The sequence below is a fragment of the Felis catus genome, chromosome C2 (genome assembly GCF_018350175.1).
Source record: "Felis catus isolate Fca126 chromosome C2, F.catus_Fca126_mat1.0, whole genome shotgun sequence".
Lineage (NCBI taxonomy): Eukaryota > Metazoa > Chordata > Mammalia > Carnivora > Felidae > Felis > Felis catus.
In genome coordinates, this window is record NC_058376.1 from 118,120,101 (window position 1) to 118,137,088 (window position 16,988).

General features: G+C 35.6%; 1 long non-coding RNA gene across 2 annotated transcripts in view; it reads left to right on the plus strand.

Annotated features, from left to right (window-relative positions):
• The window catches only part of LOC123380105, a 462,087-nt gene extending 447,117 nt beyond the window's left edge, over positions 1–14,970 (plus strand). Inside the window, exons 5-6 of one of the 2 annotated variants that reach the window (XR_006585430.1) lie at positions 4,468–4,611; positions 14,216–14,970. This is a non-coding gene — a long non-coding RNA (uncharacterized LOC123380105). The remainder of the gene's footprint in view (positions 1–4,467; positions 4,612–14,215) is intronic. The other variant, XR_006585431.1, reaches the window with a different exon arrangement.
• Positions 14,971–16,988: the final 2,018 nt, after the last annotated feature.

A 16,988-nucleotide genomic window follows, 5' to 3' on the forward strand; every position in this document is an offset into this window, starting at 1 on the left:
ATGTCACAACAGCATTCTAGTCTGTTTGGGATAACTTCTTGCTGAGACATCAGCACCTTCACTGAGGCCTTTTTGGGAGAGGTCTGTAGACTCCTCACCAGGAAATCAAATGTTTCTAGGTTAAACCCACCCAGCCAGTGTTGGTATCATACCTGGGACCTTAACCCACTGAGCAACACGAAAACACTGGTTACTGCAACTGCCTTTGAAGAGTCTCGATTAAACCAACATTGAATGCAGGGTCTAATTATCAAACCTGTGACATTACTGAAATAAGCAAAAAGCCCATTAAAATGTGCTGTGCCTTCTGTTTGCTTTTTTGAAATGCTAGTTTGCAGATGTGTTTTTCAGCCCTTCTTTGCATGGCAAGAGTTTCCTTAACTCAATGTAAACATTGCCCACAAGTAACAAAAACTAAAAAATAAATGTGAATGTAAGAAAATATCCATAGCCAAATAACAAGTGTAATTCAGTGATGATTTTAAGAGTTACAGTAATATATTTCTTACATTACCAACTTAGGCCAGACTTAGTCGATAAACAACAGGAAACCATGTTTTTCCACCACATGTCACCTTTTGAAATTTTTGGAATCTATTTTTAAGTTTGAGTTTGGTTTTAACTTTTCCAAATTTATACATGTATATGTATGAATACACATATACACATATGTATAGTGATGTGTTATATTCTTTTGTTAAATATATTTGTAATGTTAAATATATTTGTAATTTGTAATGTTATAAAATAACATAATTTATATATTGCTGTAGGTTGATACTAATTTATATTAAGCATAGGGTTCTTTACATTATAATACATAAATATTTACTGATCCTAATGCAGTGATACATGGTTTTGCTTAAAGTGATAATTGTGTCTCTGCAAGGTATCAAAATACCTGTAAATGTTTTTTTTTTTCTCACAATATTGCATTTTTCTGTAATCTTTTATTTCATGGACAGATTATTCAAAAATGTCAAGTTCTATATTAACCAATTTGATTTGTCAATAATGAATGATTTCTTAAACTGTGTTATAGGATCTAAGTATAGGTTTATGTTCATAAAACAAAGTTCAGTAGTAGAGAAATAACTCTCATTATATTTTTAAAGATCTTATTTTGAATACCCACCCTGTGCCAGGAATTGTGTTATGGTCTGGTTATCCAAAGACAAATACTAAACATGCCTTGCTCTCAAGTTGCTCATAGACTCAGATGGCCGTAGGTACGTAGAAGTGCTGGAAATATTTTGCAGGTGGTAGAAGTGATGGCGTCACGGCAGTGTGCGTGTACCAAACGTCATTGGATTGTTTCCTTTTAATTGTTGGGTTTTGTCGTATGAATTTCACCTCACATTATTAAAAAAAGAGCTGGGCGGGGGTGACCTGGGTGGCTCAGTCAGGTAAGAATTCAACTCTTAATCTCAGTTCAGGTCTCGATCTCAGGGTCATGAGTTCAAGCCCCGTGTTGGACTCCACGCTATGCTGGAAGCCTACTTAAAAATATATATATTTATTTTGAAGATTGAAAAAAAAAGAGCTGGTTCAGAGAGCAAAATGAAGAGAGAGTGCATCACAAGTACCAACTGCTCTGGATTGACCCTTTGATTTCATTTGAGTAAACTTTGCTTTTAGACTAAACCACAAGGAAGTTGGGTTGCATAATGATTAGAGATAGAAATGCACACTGCTTCACAGGGTGGTAAGGAGGCTGCTTTCAGGAACATACAGTAGGAAAGCTCAACTCACGGCATAGGAAATTCATTATCTTAGATAACCTGAAACTTATTGGTATGAAATTACCAGGTTTTATTATTTAATCAAAAACCCCAGCATTTTCCGGGTTCCACTCTGCCAAATTCAGTGTGCTAGAAACTCCTCTTTCCACCCCTTACATCAGCAACAGTTCTCATCTCATTCAGACACAGCAACATCACATAGAAGAAAGACTATTTCACCCTCATGAATGTCCTTTTAAATAATGGATATTTTTTCCCTAAAAGTCCCTGAAGACATTTTTTTTTCACATATTATTGACCAGAATTGAGTCCCATGCCCATGAACTATTCACTGGAAATAGTTCACTGGAATTGACACCATTGACTTTCAGACCAACTCAGATATATACTCCCTGATATGGGAATAGAGTTATCTTCCATTAAGGGGGAATAAATTGGTGTCTGTAAGCAAAGGAGAAGAAAGTAAAGTTATTTTAGAAGAGAGTCACCAGAGGCTGCTATAAATAATAATATAAAAATGCATAAATATTATATGAAATGTATGAGAACTAAAATAGTAAATCTCTAGATATGGTAGAATTTTGTAATTGATGTATCCATATATAAAATATGCAGTTTAGGCATGATTATTTAAAAAGTAGTCTAAATTCTTGCTTAAGCCATGTAAGAAAAATCTTTCTGTATTCTAATCCTAATGTTTCAACTGTTTTAAAGTCCATTTCAGTTCAAATTTACAAGCAGGCGGTCTAATAAAAAGAGCATAATATTTTTGCTAGAAAAACTTAGGTTCAATTTCTTTTCTATAGTTTCTTTAAATGATTAACTCTGGGCAAAATGGTTTACCTTGTTAAGCCTCAATTTCCTAATTTATAAAATGAAGATAAATGAGATTGTACTTTCAGAATTATTTTAAAATATAATAAAATACCTGTGCTTGGCATATAGTATGTTATCTATTTTTAATTTTTTTGTAAATAGAATAAAAATACATGGCAAGCCAACCTCTTCATTAGACTTCCCCTTTTAATTGTTTTGTTTTAGTAACTAAAACAAACCAAATGAGTGTATTATTAGTTATAATATATGATGTGAAGATCAGTATTGTTTTTCATTTTCCAAATGAAGACAAATCATAACAAAGAATGCTAGAATCAGGATAAATCCAATGATAACAATTATTGAAATATTTTTACGTACATAGTAATTATTGAGACATTTTACATAAGTAGTAATTTATTTGGTTTCATTTGTCAAATAGTGAAACGGCTAGTTTAAGTGATAGATGAAACAATTTATATACAGAAGTTGAACTCATATAAACCAAGAAAATTAATGCAATGAGTAATTAACTCTAATTATTTATCATGTGTCACACATTTTGGTAATTAATACCTACCTGGAACTCCAAGTCTTCTATAATTTTCTTTAGCCATCAGGTTTTTTGCCTCCATTTGTTTAGGAAGATGTAATGTAACTAGAAGTGATCCACACAGAAAAATGGCCTTCTTTCCTCACTAATCTTTATGCCTTTGTGTACTCAGAAGCAAATTTATTTTATATATTATTTATAAGATTTTTATCAAAACACCATTCACTATGTGAAAGGTGTCCCTAAGAAAAGATGTAACGTGATAGACACAGGGAACAGCACTGTAAAGGGAAAGGGATTGTTTTGGAATTTTGAAAATTCAGCTTGGTAAATAACACCTGGAGGTGGTTAGCTCCTTTATATAATGTGTTGTTTTTGGTTCTCAAAGGAAATTATCCACTTCAGTGACTTAAATACTGTTTCTGAAATATTTGTGAACGATTTGGTCGTTTACGTTGAATATGGGGCGGTCAAAACAGTGTTCCCACAGGCATGCAGAGAGCATTTTTCAGCTTTGGTGGAGAAAAAAAAAATTAAAAGGGCCTTTAGTAATGGGAAAGAGGCTAAAACCTTTGCAAAGGACGTGCTTTGGTGTGGGGAGGGTCCGGCTTTCCCACACACCCTCAAACCTGTCTTTCAGTTGTATTCCTTGTGTTCTAGGCTCATGTGAAACAGGTAAATTAGGCTGTTCTAGAATCAGAGATTAATTAAGTTCTAGAAGAAGACCTAACTCAATAGAACAGTCTGCCTCTCTCCAGAAAGCCCTATACGGATCAGATGAGTACAGAACAGCTGTACTTTTCTCTGTTGACTTACAGAAATTTAATTATATTTGATATATAATTTGTCTGTGATTAAATTTCAAGGGCCTATCAATTTATCTATTTATCTATCCATCTATTTATTTTTCTTCTTACCCACATATTTATTTCAAGAACAATACTTACCATAGCCTGGGCCTTACTCCCAGCTGATGAATAAAATACCACACCTCAAGGACAGTCTCTTATTATTGAACCATATTATATAGAAGTAACTATAAAAATTATCTGCAGCTATTAGAGTGATGAAAATTTTGTGCATAGTAAAAACAAAAGCATGTATTCTTAAATTGTGAAAGTTTAAGTATTATCGTAATATTATTTTTAGTTTCTTTTACTCAAAATATTTTTAGTTTGTTTTACTCAAAACTATATCTCATTCAGGAAAAGTGAAAAGATTTGTGAGTTAGGTTTAATTTCAGAAGCTTGTAAAATTTCTGTGTATTTTTCAAACTTTTTAATTCCACCCTTTTCTACTGATTTTGGATACATCTATATGTTTACATTTGGTCTTTATTACTCTTGTTTTCCCTAGTTCCGTGTGACTCTTGACGACCATTTATGTGTCAGATGACATTTGTCTATGAAGAATTTCTCCTTCCTCTTCATCCTCAAATTCTCATGCTAAGGTGAGCAGGAGAGAGACCACCTTTAGTTATCACATCTTGGGCTCAGTGTTGTAAGTGGTGCTTTTTCCTAATTACTCAATGAATAACCACAATACTGTCAAATGACATACTGGTTAGACGTGAAAAGTTCATTTTCTAACTTTGAAATGTACTGAATTTTGTGAACTTAATAAAGCAGAACAGATCCTAACTGTGCACATAAAATCAAAACTGGTTGGATACTGAATTAAATTACCTTTGCCATTCTGCCTATAAGGCAAACATCTTTCTAATCTGAATAGGACTCCATATTACGGTTCTATTGTGTTGGTCCTATGTGTAATAATAAAACATTTTTACCTATTGTGTGATCACAAAGTTATATCTTTCCATAAATATAAAAATATAACTGTTGAGAAGAAAAAGAACAAAGAATACATGGCATAAATTTAAAACAAATAGCAAGATGACAGTTTATACAAAACCTTATCTATATTTAAATTAAATGTAAATGATCTAGAACAATCCTGTTAACAGGGTTTACATTACAATTATGCACATTTTTAATTTAAATTTTCTTTATTTGTGAATATGCTAGGAAGGACTGTAAAATTAAATTGGCATTTAAAATATAAGTGAATGGGATTTGCCTGAAAAATTAGGGAGCTAAATGTAATTCTAATAATTAAGTACTACTAAAGAGGATGATCTGAAATGACTTAATCTTCTGAAATTAGAAATTACATTACAATGTTTACCAATTATGCTTAACTATATTGTTATCCTAGCTACTTTTATAATTCATTAGTTGTAAATGTTCATTCACTCACATTCATTTTCCACTTACTTAAACATTTTTGAGCACATTTTACATGCCAAACATTATATAAACGTTATTGAAAAAAACAAAATACACACACACACACAAACACAGCCATTATGTGTCTGTATATATTATACACACACACACACACACACACACACACACACACACACACATACACACACGACACATATGTACATACCCAGGAGTATAAAGGAGATCAGGGGTGGATAGAAAGGAAGCGTCATGTTACAATTTGGACAAAGTAGGACTTAGTGTGATGGTGACATTTGAGCAGACTTGGAAAGGTATGGAAATTGGCAAGGCAGATATCTGAGTGGAGAGCATCCCAGTGTGGGAAAATGCCCTAAGCTAGGAATAGACCTGGCCTGATCAAGTAGCAGCAAGGAGAGCCTTGTGGATTGAGCAGAAAGAGAAGCAAAGAAAATTTGGCTTTTATTTTTAGTGCAATGAAGAACTACTGTAGAGTTTTGAACAGAGGGGAGACATGATTTGATATACATGTTTAAGAGTACAGCTGAGCAAGGATAGAAACAGAGACTAGCTAAGAGGGTATCACAGTGGCCCAGGACAGAGATGATAGTGGTGAGGGAGAAAATTGGTTAGTTCCTGGATATAGTTTGAGGGGACAGCCAACAGGATTTCCTGAGGAACTAGATGTAGGGTACGAGAAGATCAAACATGTCTCCAAAGTTTTTCATCTGAACAAATAAAAGATTGAATTTCCCATCAAATGTTATGTAAAAGGCTGTGCTTACAGCAGTTTGGGAGGTGGGGAGATCAGGAGGTCAGCTTTGGACAAATTGAGTTTTGATGTTTGTTCGAGATTTGGGCAGAAATACCAAGTAGAGAATTGGATGTTCAGGTTTAAATTTGAGAGAATTTTCTTTGTTGGAAATAGAAATTCTGTATCATCGAGGTTACAGTGATATTTAAAGCCAGAAACATGGGATGAGATCACCAAATGAGTGAGTATAGCCAGAGAACATGATTAGGGACTGAGCCTGGGGCATACTGACTTTGAGAACAAATATAAATATTAACACTATATGAAGTCCTTCTTCAAGTTACTGTTATTTTTATTTGTGCTCAAAATATATAATCCAGTAGCAAGTATATTTTAAGAATTATAGGTGCAGTTTTATCATGTGTATTCTTGGTGTCCAGATAAAGTTTAGTGTTGGCTTTTGGCATAAATCAAATTTAAAACATGATTTCCCATTTTACTTCCTGTTTCTTTCTTCTTTTACTTTTTAAATTTTGTTTTGTTGAGTATATTTGTCTAGCATCTCTTCTTTAGTAATATTTTTTTATTTTCATTTTTTAAAATATTTTGTGTTTTGAGAGACAGAGTGGGAGCAGAGGAGGGGCAGGGAGAGAGGGAGACACAGAATCCAAAGCAGGCTCTAGGCTCTGAGTTGTGAGCAAAGAGCCCAATATGGGGCTCGAACCCATGAATGTGAGATCATGACCTAAGCCAAATTTGGACACTCAACTGACTAAGCCACCCAGGCACCCCAGTAATATTTTTTAAAACAAGATGAGGCTATCATGAGCCTATGATTTGATCGAAAAGAAAGTGAAAATATGAAATCAAAGATGCATTATTATGTTTAGTAAGAAAACAGAATAAATGCCCTTGAGTCAAGTCAATTCTGTGTTGACTGGTGCATTTAGTATTTAAATTATTTGCTGAAGTTCTCTTAATTGTCAGTTTCTAAAATTTTTGGTTGGCTCAAACATAAAAGGTAAAAGGATTTGTTATCATCTTCAGATACACAATCTGGTTGCTATCGTTTCTTCGTAGATAATATATGTAGCATTTTCCATTATATTATACATGCTTTTCAAAGTGTAATTGGCAACTTTGGTTTTTAGTTTTTCTTTATAAGATAGCATTATGATTATTTATGTGTGGATTACAATTTTACCTTTAAAAACTGTAATTTCACCTCAATTTCCTTTAAAAAAGATTCATACCATGTTAAATTCAGATTTGTTTCGTAACATGTCAGCTCAATGTGTTCAACATGAATCGTAAATATATGGCAATATTTAATTATTCCCAGTATTCTTCTGTAGCATGTGATTACATCCATTTTTCTTATTTATAAGTACATATTCAAATGTATAAATGTGTACTTCTTCCCAGTCACATCCCCTCCCTCCAACAGAGGTAACTAATCTGATTATTTTTGTTTCAGTCCCTTGCTTTTCCTGTTTCTTTTGTGGGTTTTTTGTTTGTTTGCTTGTTTTTTACACAAATGAATGTTTTGTTAAACACTGTGTTTATTCTTGTTTTAAAATTTGTACCAATGTTATGTAAATGAAAAACACAATATGCCCATATTCTGGACATCTGTTAATAATCCTATTCTGTAACTTGTTTTCTACATAATCTTAGTTAGGTTTCTCAGGACAGTATTTTTCTCCCTGTGCTAGGTAGTAAAATCCCAGAATTCTGCCTTGAAAAACTTCAGGTTCTGCTAACAGTTCACTAAAAATGTCATTGCAATGTGGAGAGGAACTATTGCCTTCTCCCCTTCAGCTACAAAATTATAAATAGTCTTTAGTATCATTAATCTGTCTTTATAATGCTGATATGAAGCAGTCTTACAAACTAAGACCTGTTAAGGTAATCTATAATTTTTAAGACCTTTCTATTCTAACTAGTCTTCTTATTTGAAAATAATATTAACAATAATATCATTCAGGATCCAATTAGAAAATGCAGGGAGCTTTAGGGGCACCTCAGTGGCTCAGGTTTAAAAAAAATCATCAGGGATGTAAAGCACTCTTGGGCCATCAGCAGTGGGATTCTGTTGCCCTGTTGGGAGCTAGAAGAGGGGGAAATGGAGAGAGAAACTGTGGATGCAGCTGTAGTTGTAGAGGGACAGGAAGTATGAGCTTTGGTAGTGGAGTTTCATCGCTCTCAACCTGTGACTTTGACAGAAAAATAGCTATGCCATTAAATACACTAATTTCACTGTCCTCTTATTCCCCTATTCTGTGCCAGTGCTTCTAAATTTTTGAACATAATACGAGTCAGGGAATAAAGTAGCCTATAAATTGTTGTTCATACTGTTTGGCCTCCTGGAGAGGAGGAGGGTAGAAGGTATACCCAGATGGCAAAGGGAGCGTATCTGAGAAAATTGGTAGTATTGCCTATTCAAAGACATAAATATTTGTGAATTTTCTTTTTTAAATTCTAGCAATGTATTTAGCCAAATCCTCGGGTTCCTTGGGTACACGTCTATATTCCAAGTTACCACAGGCAACAGTATTAACAGTTTTTCTACCACTGCATAATACAGCTTGCCATTTTTCCAGGCCGATCTAGCAGTGATGTTGCCAGTTTTCCAAATTCTACAATTTCCTTGCTGCTTTTCCAGTCTTCACCAGCCCCAGGCCCAAAATGAATGCAACATGTTTTAGCATTTTGTTCCAGCAGCACCCCATTTCTCGATATTCATTTATCAGTTAGATTTTGAGGTATGACAAAGAAAATCTAGAACTTAAAAACTTAAAAAATTGGCTTAACAAACGTATTGGCTTAAAACGCTAACTATTTCATCTAACTTGTGATTTTATTAGTGGATAGGTAGTTTTTCTGGTCTGAAGGTATTCAAATGATTTCTGCTGGGCTCTATCATATGCCTGTGGATAGCTGGCCGGTAGGTTAGATGATCTAAATGACCTACCTCCTATCTCTGGAAGTAAATTGTGACAAAGGGTGATCACGTTCCTTCTATGCATGCCCTCATCTTCTCGTACACTATCATGGGCTTGTTCTTACGGTTCTCTTGTGGTTTCAAGCGTACCAAACAAGAGCAAACTCCAGTGCCTCAGTCATTTCAAGTCTCGACTTGCATCACATTTGCTGCCATCCCATTGGTAAAACCAGGTTACAGGCCAAGTCCAAATTCAAAGGGTGGAGGAAAAGATCCCACTCCCTGATAGAGCAGAAACCTCTGCTAGCTTACATCATACACGCCATCAGAATTAGGCATCGATATGCTGTTTTAAGCCCTTGAAATTTTGGTATGACTACTATAGCATGACCTCTCCTATCCTCACTAAAAGTCATTGGAAGTGAGGTTACCATAACAGATGTGTGAAAAAGCTCGCATTGTTTTAAGGACCAGGTGATGGCCAATTCAGAAATTAATTCCTGAGAATGGAAAGATGGTATTCTATGTCGTGCAATGACAACACATCTAGTAAAACTCATCAGACCTAACTTGAAGCCTAGATCATAGGCTTTGTGAACATTTTTTTTTTTTTTTAGGTTTGGTGAACTTTTAATTCTTGGAGAAAATGTTGGAGAACTGAACTATAATTTATTGATTATTATTGACTGGATTTGACTAGGTGTTAGATGCAAATGATAAGCTCAGAAAATAACCAGATTGTTTTCAAGCCAGAATAGAAGGTAATAAAGAAATCTGAAAATTTCTGGGGGTACAAATATTGAAGCAGTAAATTGCTTTTAACTTTTACAATAGGAGATAAAACCATGAAAATATGTGAGCAACAAAGTCCTTTGAAATTCAGCTTTGAGCAAAAATCAGATTAAGGGTATAGCCCTTTTTCCTTCTTTGTTTAAAAATTTTTTTAATGTTTATTTATTATGGAGAGACAGAGCATAAGCATGGGAGGGACAGAGAGAGGAGGAGACACAGAATTTGAAGCAGGCTCCAGGCTCTGAGCTGTCAGCACAGAGCCCGACACAGAGCTTGAACTCACAAACCATGAGATCGTGACCTGAGCCAGTCAGATGCTTAACCGACTGAGCCACACAGGCACCCTGGGTGTAGCCTTTTTTCTTACTGCTAAACTTCTTACCTGATTAAGATGATTCAGGAAAATATATCCGTATAATGGTATGACAGCTGGTAATACCTGTCAGTGCATAATATGATTCAGGGTATAAATCTGGCTTTGCCAGAGAAGCCTGAGAGGATAATTTGTGAAAGAGGCATTTGGCAAAAAAGTAAAGAAAGCAGAACTTAAAACGATTTTTCAAAAATAAGTAGCACATGGAATTGACTGGATTCAAACATATATGAACAGAGACTGCAGTGCTGCTAAACATACTATGAGTCTAGAGTTTAAAATTCCCGTGACTTGGGGCGTCCGAGTGGCTGAGTCGGTTGACTGTCCGTCTCTTGATTTCAGCTTGGGTCAAGATCCCAGGGTCATGCTCCCAGCATCGTGGGATCCAGCCCCACGTTGGGCTCTATGCTGAGTGTGGAGCCTGCTTGGGATTCGCTTTCTCTGTCCTTCTGTTCCTCCCCCCGCTCGTTCTCTCCTTCTCTCTCCCTCTCTCTCTCTCAAATTAAAAAAAAAAAAGAAAAATTTACAATTTTTTTGTGATTCTATGAAAATAAAAAGCCCTTGGGCTCCCCATCTGCTGTGAGTATAGAAAGGACTTGAGGCTGGGCGTATTCCTCAGCAGCCACCGAGGTTTGGCCACTGAGGCTGAGAGCAAGGGAAATGTCCCTCTATCAGCCAACTCAGCTGCCATTAACAAATACCATGCCCTCTCATGGCCTTTGTGCAGAGAGAGACAGACAGAGAGCAAGCACGCTGGTGTCTTTTCTTGAAAGACACTGATCCTGTTGGATCAGGACCCCATCTTTATGACTTCATTTAACTTCATTTACTTCTTGAAAGCTCCTTCTCCAAATATAGCCACACTGGGGGGGCTAGGACTTCAACATGTGAATTTCGGGAACCAACAAGCATTCGGTACATAACAGCCTCCAAGAGTGCAGAGTCAGGGACCATAGAGAAAAATGAACAAAGCAGTCTCTGCTAAAAGCAAAATCAATGCCTAATTAAGAACCATTCATTAATCCCAGGAAAAGCACCCTCACGATATCAACCCTCACAATTTCAGAAATGTTATAAACCGCTTTGTCTTTCCACGAGGAGAAATTCATTGTAATTGGGTTATCACCATGGGGTCATTGTACAAAAATATGAGGCGACAGAAACGTGATTTATCAGGTCCTCTGGACCAAGAGGAGACATTTTTTGGAATGACATAGGGAGGACCACCTATCACCCAGAGACCACACACGCTGAGTGGAGAAAGTATGTGTTTTGTTCCCTTAAGAAGGATTTGATTGTGCTCCATTTAAGAAAGGAGCAAAAGGATACTTGGGAACTAGAAGGAAACATTAATAAAGGGACATGCTGACCACCTATTCACTGTCCCCAGCTCCCTTGTAGGGAAGCATGGCCATGTGACCAGTCCTGACAGATGATCTGTGTATAGAAGAAAGGTATGCCAGGTCAAGCACGGAAGCTATCTTTTCCCCATTTTTTTTTTAAATTGTTTTTAACGTTTATTTATTTTTGAGACAGAGAGAGACAGAGCACAAGTGGGGGAGGGGCAGAGAGAGAGAGGGAGACACAGAACCGGAAGCAGGCTCCAGGCTCTGAGCTCTGAGCCATCAGCCCAGAGCCTGACGAGGGGCTCGAACTCACGGACCGCGAGATCGTGACCTGAGCTGAAGTCAGACGCTTAACCGACTGAGCTACCGAGGCGCCCCATCTTCTCCCCGGTTTTAAGAAGATTGCATGTTACCTGTGGTACAGTTATGTGCCTTGGAGCCTCCAAAATCCTGAGTGTTGAGTGACTGTGTGGAATTAAGCCCTCACATTCACCCACGTGGAACAAGAAGTGTGAAAAAGAACATTTACATAATAGTCCACCAAGGTCCTGAGTTGTATAATACAAGACTACAAAAATGCTTGGCCTGTTTTATGTAACTAACTTCTACTGAAAATTAAAAATATATATATATTTTAAAAATAAAAAAATCAGGCGGGGCACCTGGGTGGCTCAGTTGGTTAACCGTCCAACTTCAGCTCAGGTCATGATCTCACAGTTGACAAGTTCTAGCCCTGCGTCGGGTTCTGTGCTGACAGCTCAGAGCCTAGAACCTGCTTTGGATTCTGTGTCTCCCTCTCTCTCTCTGCCCCTTCCCTGCTCGTGCTCTGTCTCTCTCTCTGTCCTCTCTCTCAAAAATGAATAAACATTAAAAAAAAGTTTTTTTTTTTTAAATCAGGCAACCCCCTTTTTCTCACTACAGTGAAATAATATTGGAAACTAGGAACAAGAGAGCAAAATTTTTAAATAACTGAAATTTTAAATATTCTGCCCTGGAATCAAACTATATCTGCAAATTACACTTAGAAGAGTGGAAGGAGTAATTGGTAATTATATCAGAAGCAAAGTGGCCCTCAGAAAAAGTACAAGGATTTAAACAAATTTATTGAAAAATCACATGAGGAATACAAATTTGTTAACAATAAGCTGACATATAATCTGACAATTTATAGAATGTAAATATTTATATAAACAATAATCATTTGAAATACAGTGCTCAATCTCAGTTGCAATATGGGAAATGTTAACTGACAAAGCAATGTGAAATTTTCAATTTACTTTACTAGCAACAATTATAAAGATTTTTCAATGTTGGTAAGAGCACAAGATTGTTAATTCAGTAAACATTCACTGACACTACATTATGCTGGCACTTGGGATATAGCAGAAAATAACCGAAAAAAACCATCCCCATCAAGTAAATGAAATTATAATTACATTTTATATTTGTTAGAAGGTAAAATGTGTTATGAAAAGAAGTCATATAAGGAAGTGGGAGAGGGGTGCCTGGGTGCTCAGACTGAGCACTGGACTCTTGACTCATGATTTTAGCTCAAGTTATGATCCAAGGGGCGTGGGATGAAGCCCTGTGTCAGCTTCCGTGCTGAACATGGAGCTTGCTTAAGATTCTCTCTCTCTCCCTCTGCCTCTCTCCCCTGCTCATGCTTCTCTCTCTCTCTCTCTCTCTCTCTCTCTCTCTCTCTCTCTCTCTCTCAAAACAAACAAACAAACAAACAAACAAAAAAAAAAACAAGACAAACAACAACAAAAGAAGTGGGATAAAAAAATTACTAATGACAAAATGACAAATTATATTTTGATATATATCCAGGGATGATATTGACAATAATTCACTCCTTTGGCCATTCAGAAGAGTGCTGACTCTCTAGGGCACAGTGCAAGATCTGAAGGCCTTCTTTTAGGCTAAGTGTTCGCTATGTAGTTGCTGGGTCATGGGACTCCTTAGGGAGAGGGAAGTTAGCTGGAAGAAAATGGCTTGGGGTAAATGCTACTAACTGCACACGTATGGAATTATTTCCACATTTTAGAAACTGCCGTGATCATATCAGAATATCAGTATTAAACTTTAAAAAGATCAAACATGATCTTCATATTTGAAAAATAATACAATGTGCACAAAAATAAACGTTACAGCTTTATTTATAGCTCAAATGTAATGTATGTAACACACACATTTACATTTAGACACAATGTGTATCTATATAAACTTTACACACAGGCATATTATCAGATATTATTGCTCGTAAATATACACGAAAAACCTAAAACCAGTAACTGATAATGGGAGATAAAGCAGAATAGGAAAGACAATTGTAATTAGTGACTCATTTATCATTACAAGTCTCACATTTTTATAAGGAGAATGAATTTTTTGTATTGTATTGCTGAAAAAAACACATTTGTTGTGTATATTAATATTTTGTCTCCCATCTTGAGAAGAAAATGAAGTAAACAAATATGTAATTTAAAATCAAGCAAAATAAATAACTATTTTCTTGATATTTTGTTACTAGAACCTTACAGATACTCAAGAAAGGTATAAATGATTGAACAGAAATTTGCTGTGAAGTGACTGCTTTTGTCACATGTCAATGTCAATGTCACTTTTTTCCTTTTGTTTTCGATGCAGGCAATGGTTTTGCAGCTCATCAAACACAATGAACATCTGTTCTTTCAAGTGTAGAGAATCCTACAGAGATTGAAGTGCATTTGCTGACAAATATTTTATGCAATACATCTTAGATACTGTCTGGACTATGACATGACATATTTTTCAGTTCTCTTCCACATTTATTTCATTTTTTTTCCATTCTATAACCATCATTAACTTCTAAGAGCCCAGTATATGATATGCAAATGGAGATTTGAAAAGGAAAATAGATCATTTGGCTTTGTTAAGACAGATTTTGTTTCCGTGGTTGGCAATTATGATTGCTATGTCTTTGCTTTTGTTTTGGGGGATTCGCCATGTGCTTTTGATATAAAATATATGTAACTTTAGATATATAAATAATGTAATAGATTTCAGATTGATTACCAACATGTCCTGTGAAATTCTTTGAGTCATCGAACTTCTCTGTGCATTAAAGTTCTTACTTTTTTGTCTACAATGTAGAAGCCAATGTCAAGCCAGCAGGGGAAGTCTCTTTAAAACCATAGGAAATTGAACAACTTAGATTGACTTTATGCCTGAGAAATAGATCTTAGATAAGGTGATCTGCCCCAGTTACCCAAGGAGCCTTTGGTAATGGGAGAACAAAACTAGACCTAAACCTGTGTGTGCTAAATTTATCAATACCTCTCTTTCTCAGGAATAAATTTAATCCTTATGTATCAAAAATGATATTATGATAAAATAAAGTAATAGGTAATAATTCTATGAAATATGTGTGTCATAAATACTATTTAGCAAAAAGTTGTGGCTGTTTTTTCTCCAAACATAAGATGTCAATTCACTGCTCCTAAAGCAGGCTGTGCTTTGGTGAGTAAAACATGGATGATAACATGCAATTTGTTTACTTCCAGATAAAGATGTTGAGCTTGGGCACAGTTCATCATGTGCACTCCCATCACCTTAGCAAACATGGCACCCCCCCCCCCCCGACGAAGTCGATTTAGCAGGGGCCCTCGAGTGAAGATAAGGTAGGGCAGAGCCCCCAGCTGATCCATGATGGACATTTGCCATGTGAGATATTGATGTTGGTTTTCTCAGCCACTGCAGATGCAGGGTAGTTTTAGCATATGACCGCCTCTCCTGATGGATACACGTAAGTTTGTCCGCTTCATATATCTGCCCTGGAAGGCAAATGGTTGAACATAAAATTTTAGGCATAGGTCTCATCAATTATTCATTGAAGATACAGAGTCATGAGTCATTTCTAGTCACTTCACTAGAAGTTCTCATATGTTCTCCTAACATAATTTGGACCTATATACTGTGGGGCCTGCTGCCCCGGTCTAATGACACATTTGTTCACTGCTCCCCTGGATTAGATTTAGATCCTGTTTTCCTCTTTTATATTTTCTGGTGCACTTCTTCAGGTTCTTTTTGTTTTCACAACTGATATTCAGTTAGCATTGTTAGTAAACATCAAACAGAAATGGCTCATTTGGAACCATCTAGAATTTTGTTGATTGGGAAAATGGAAGATCTTAGAAACTCATTGTTGAGAAAATTGAAGTTTTTTGGAAAGATTATCAGGAAGAGAAGTGTTTTTGGTCATTATATATGTGAAAATACTTTCGTATTGCCCTCACATTTGACTGTTTTTGTTATATATAATTCAAGGATCAGTAATAGTCAAAACATGGAAGACAAGGGACTTACTACTTTGTCAGTAATTGGCATTAGATATAACTAATGAGATAATTCAGTCGTATTCTCACTATGTTAGAGGTAAAGTTGTTGATGTTATTATTATTATTATTATTATTATTATTATTTTATTACTAAAAATTTAGTTTTTAAAATCTTTTAAAAATCACAAGTATATGTCTAGATATATGTATATTTAATTTTCTGCTTGTCAGTGGTGAACTCTGTGAAGATGAACTGAAGTGAGAAGACGTATTCTCAGCTATCATTTATTGCTGTAAATTCAGTTTTCTCCCATCAGCACTTTTATTTATATGGCCACTTGAACTTCTGGCTTTGTACTCCAGAACTCTAAACTTTTATATTACATTTTATATTTCTTTTACTTATTTTTGAAACTTCTGGGAGATTTTCTAATTTTAAATTGCCAGTCGCTTATACATACATTCTCTATTCTATTCTATTCTATTCTATTGAATGTCTTTAGAAATTACATTGTAATTTGTAGTTATTTCTTGTTTTCTGATTTGAAGTTCTGAGAAGTTCATAAAGTTTTCTGTATATAACATGCTTATGATTCTATGATTACATAGTATTATGCTTTCGTCCTCAGATTCATAGATCCAGTTTTTGACTAGACCAATTATTCTCATTGTTCATAGCAAATTTTTCTTTCTTTCTTTTTCTTTCTTTCTTTCTTTCTTTCTTTCTTTCTTTCTTTCTTTCTTTCTTTCTTTCTTTCTCTTTCTTTCTTTCTTTCTTTCTTTCTTTCTTTCTTTCTTTCTTTCTTTCTTTCATTTTTTTCTGAGAGAGAACACAGTTGCAAGTAAGGGGAGGAGCAGAGGGAGAAAAAGAATTTTAAGCAAGTTCCACACCCAGTGCAGAGCCTGATGTAAGTCCCAATCTCATGGCCCTGAGCATGACCTGAGAGGCAATCAAGAACCTGACACTCAACTGACTGAGCCACCCAGGCACCCCCATAGCAAACTTTTCTTTAATATTATTTACATTTCTCAAATATTTATTTGCCTTTTGTTGTGTTTTTATATTTGAGAGGAACACTATGAGAAGTAATATATTTTCCTTG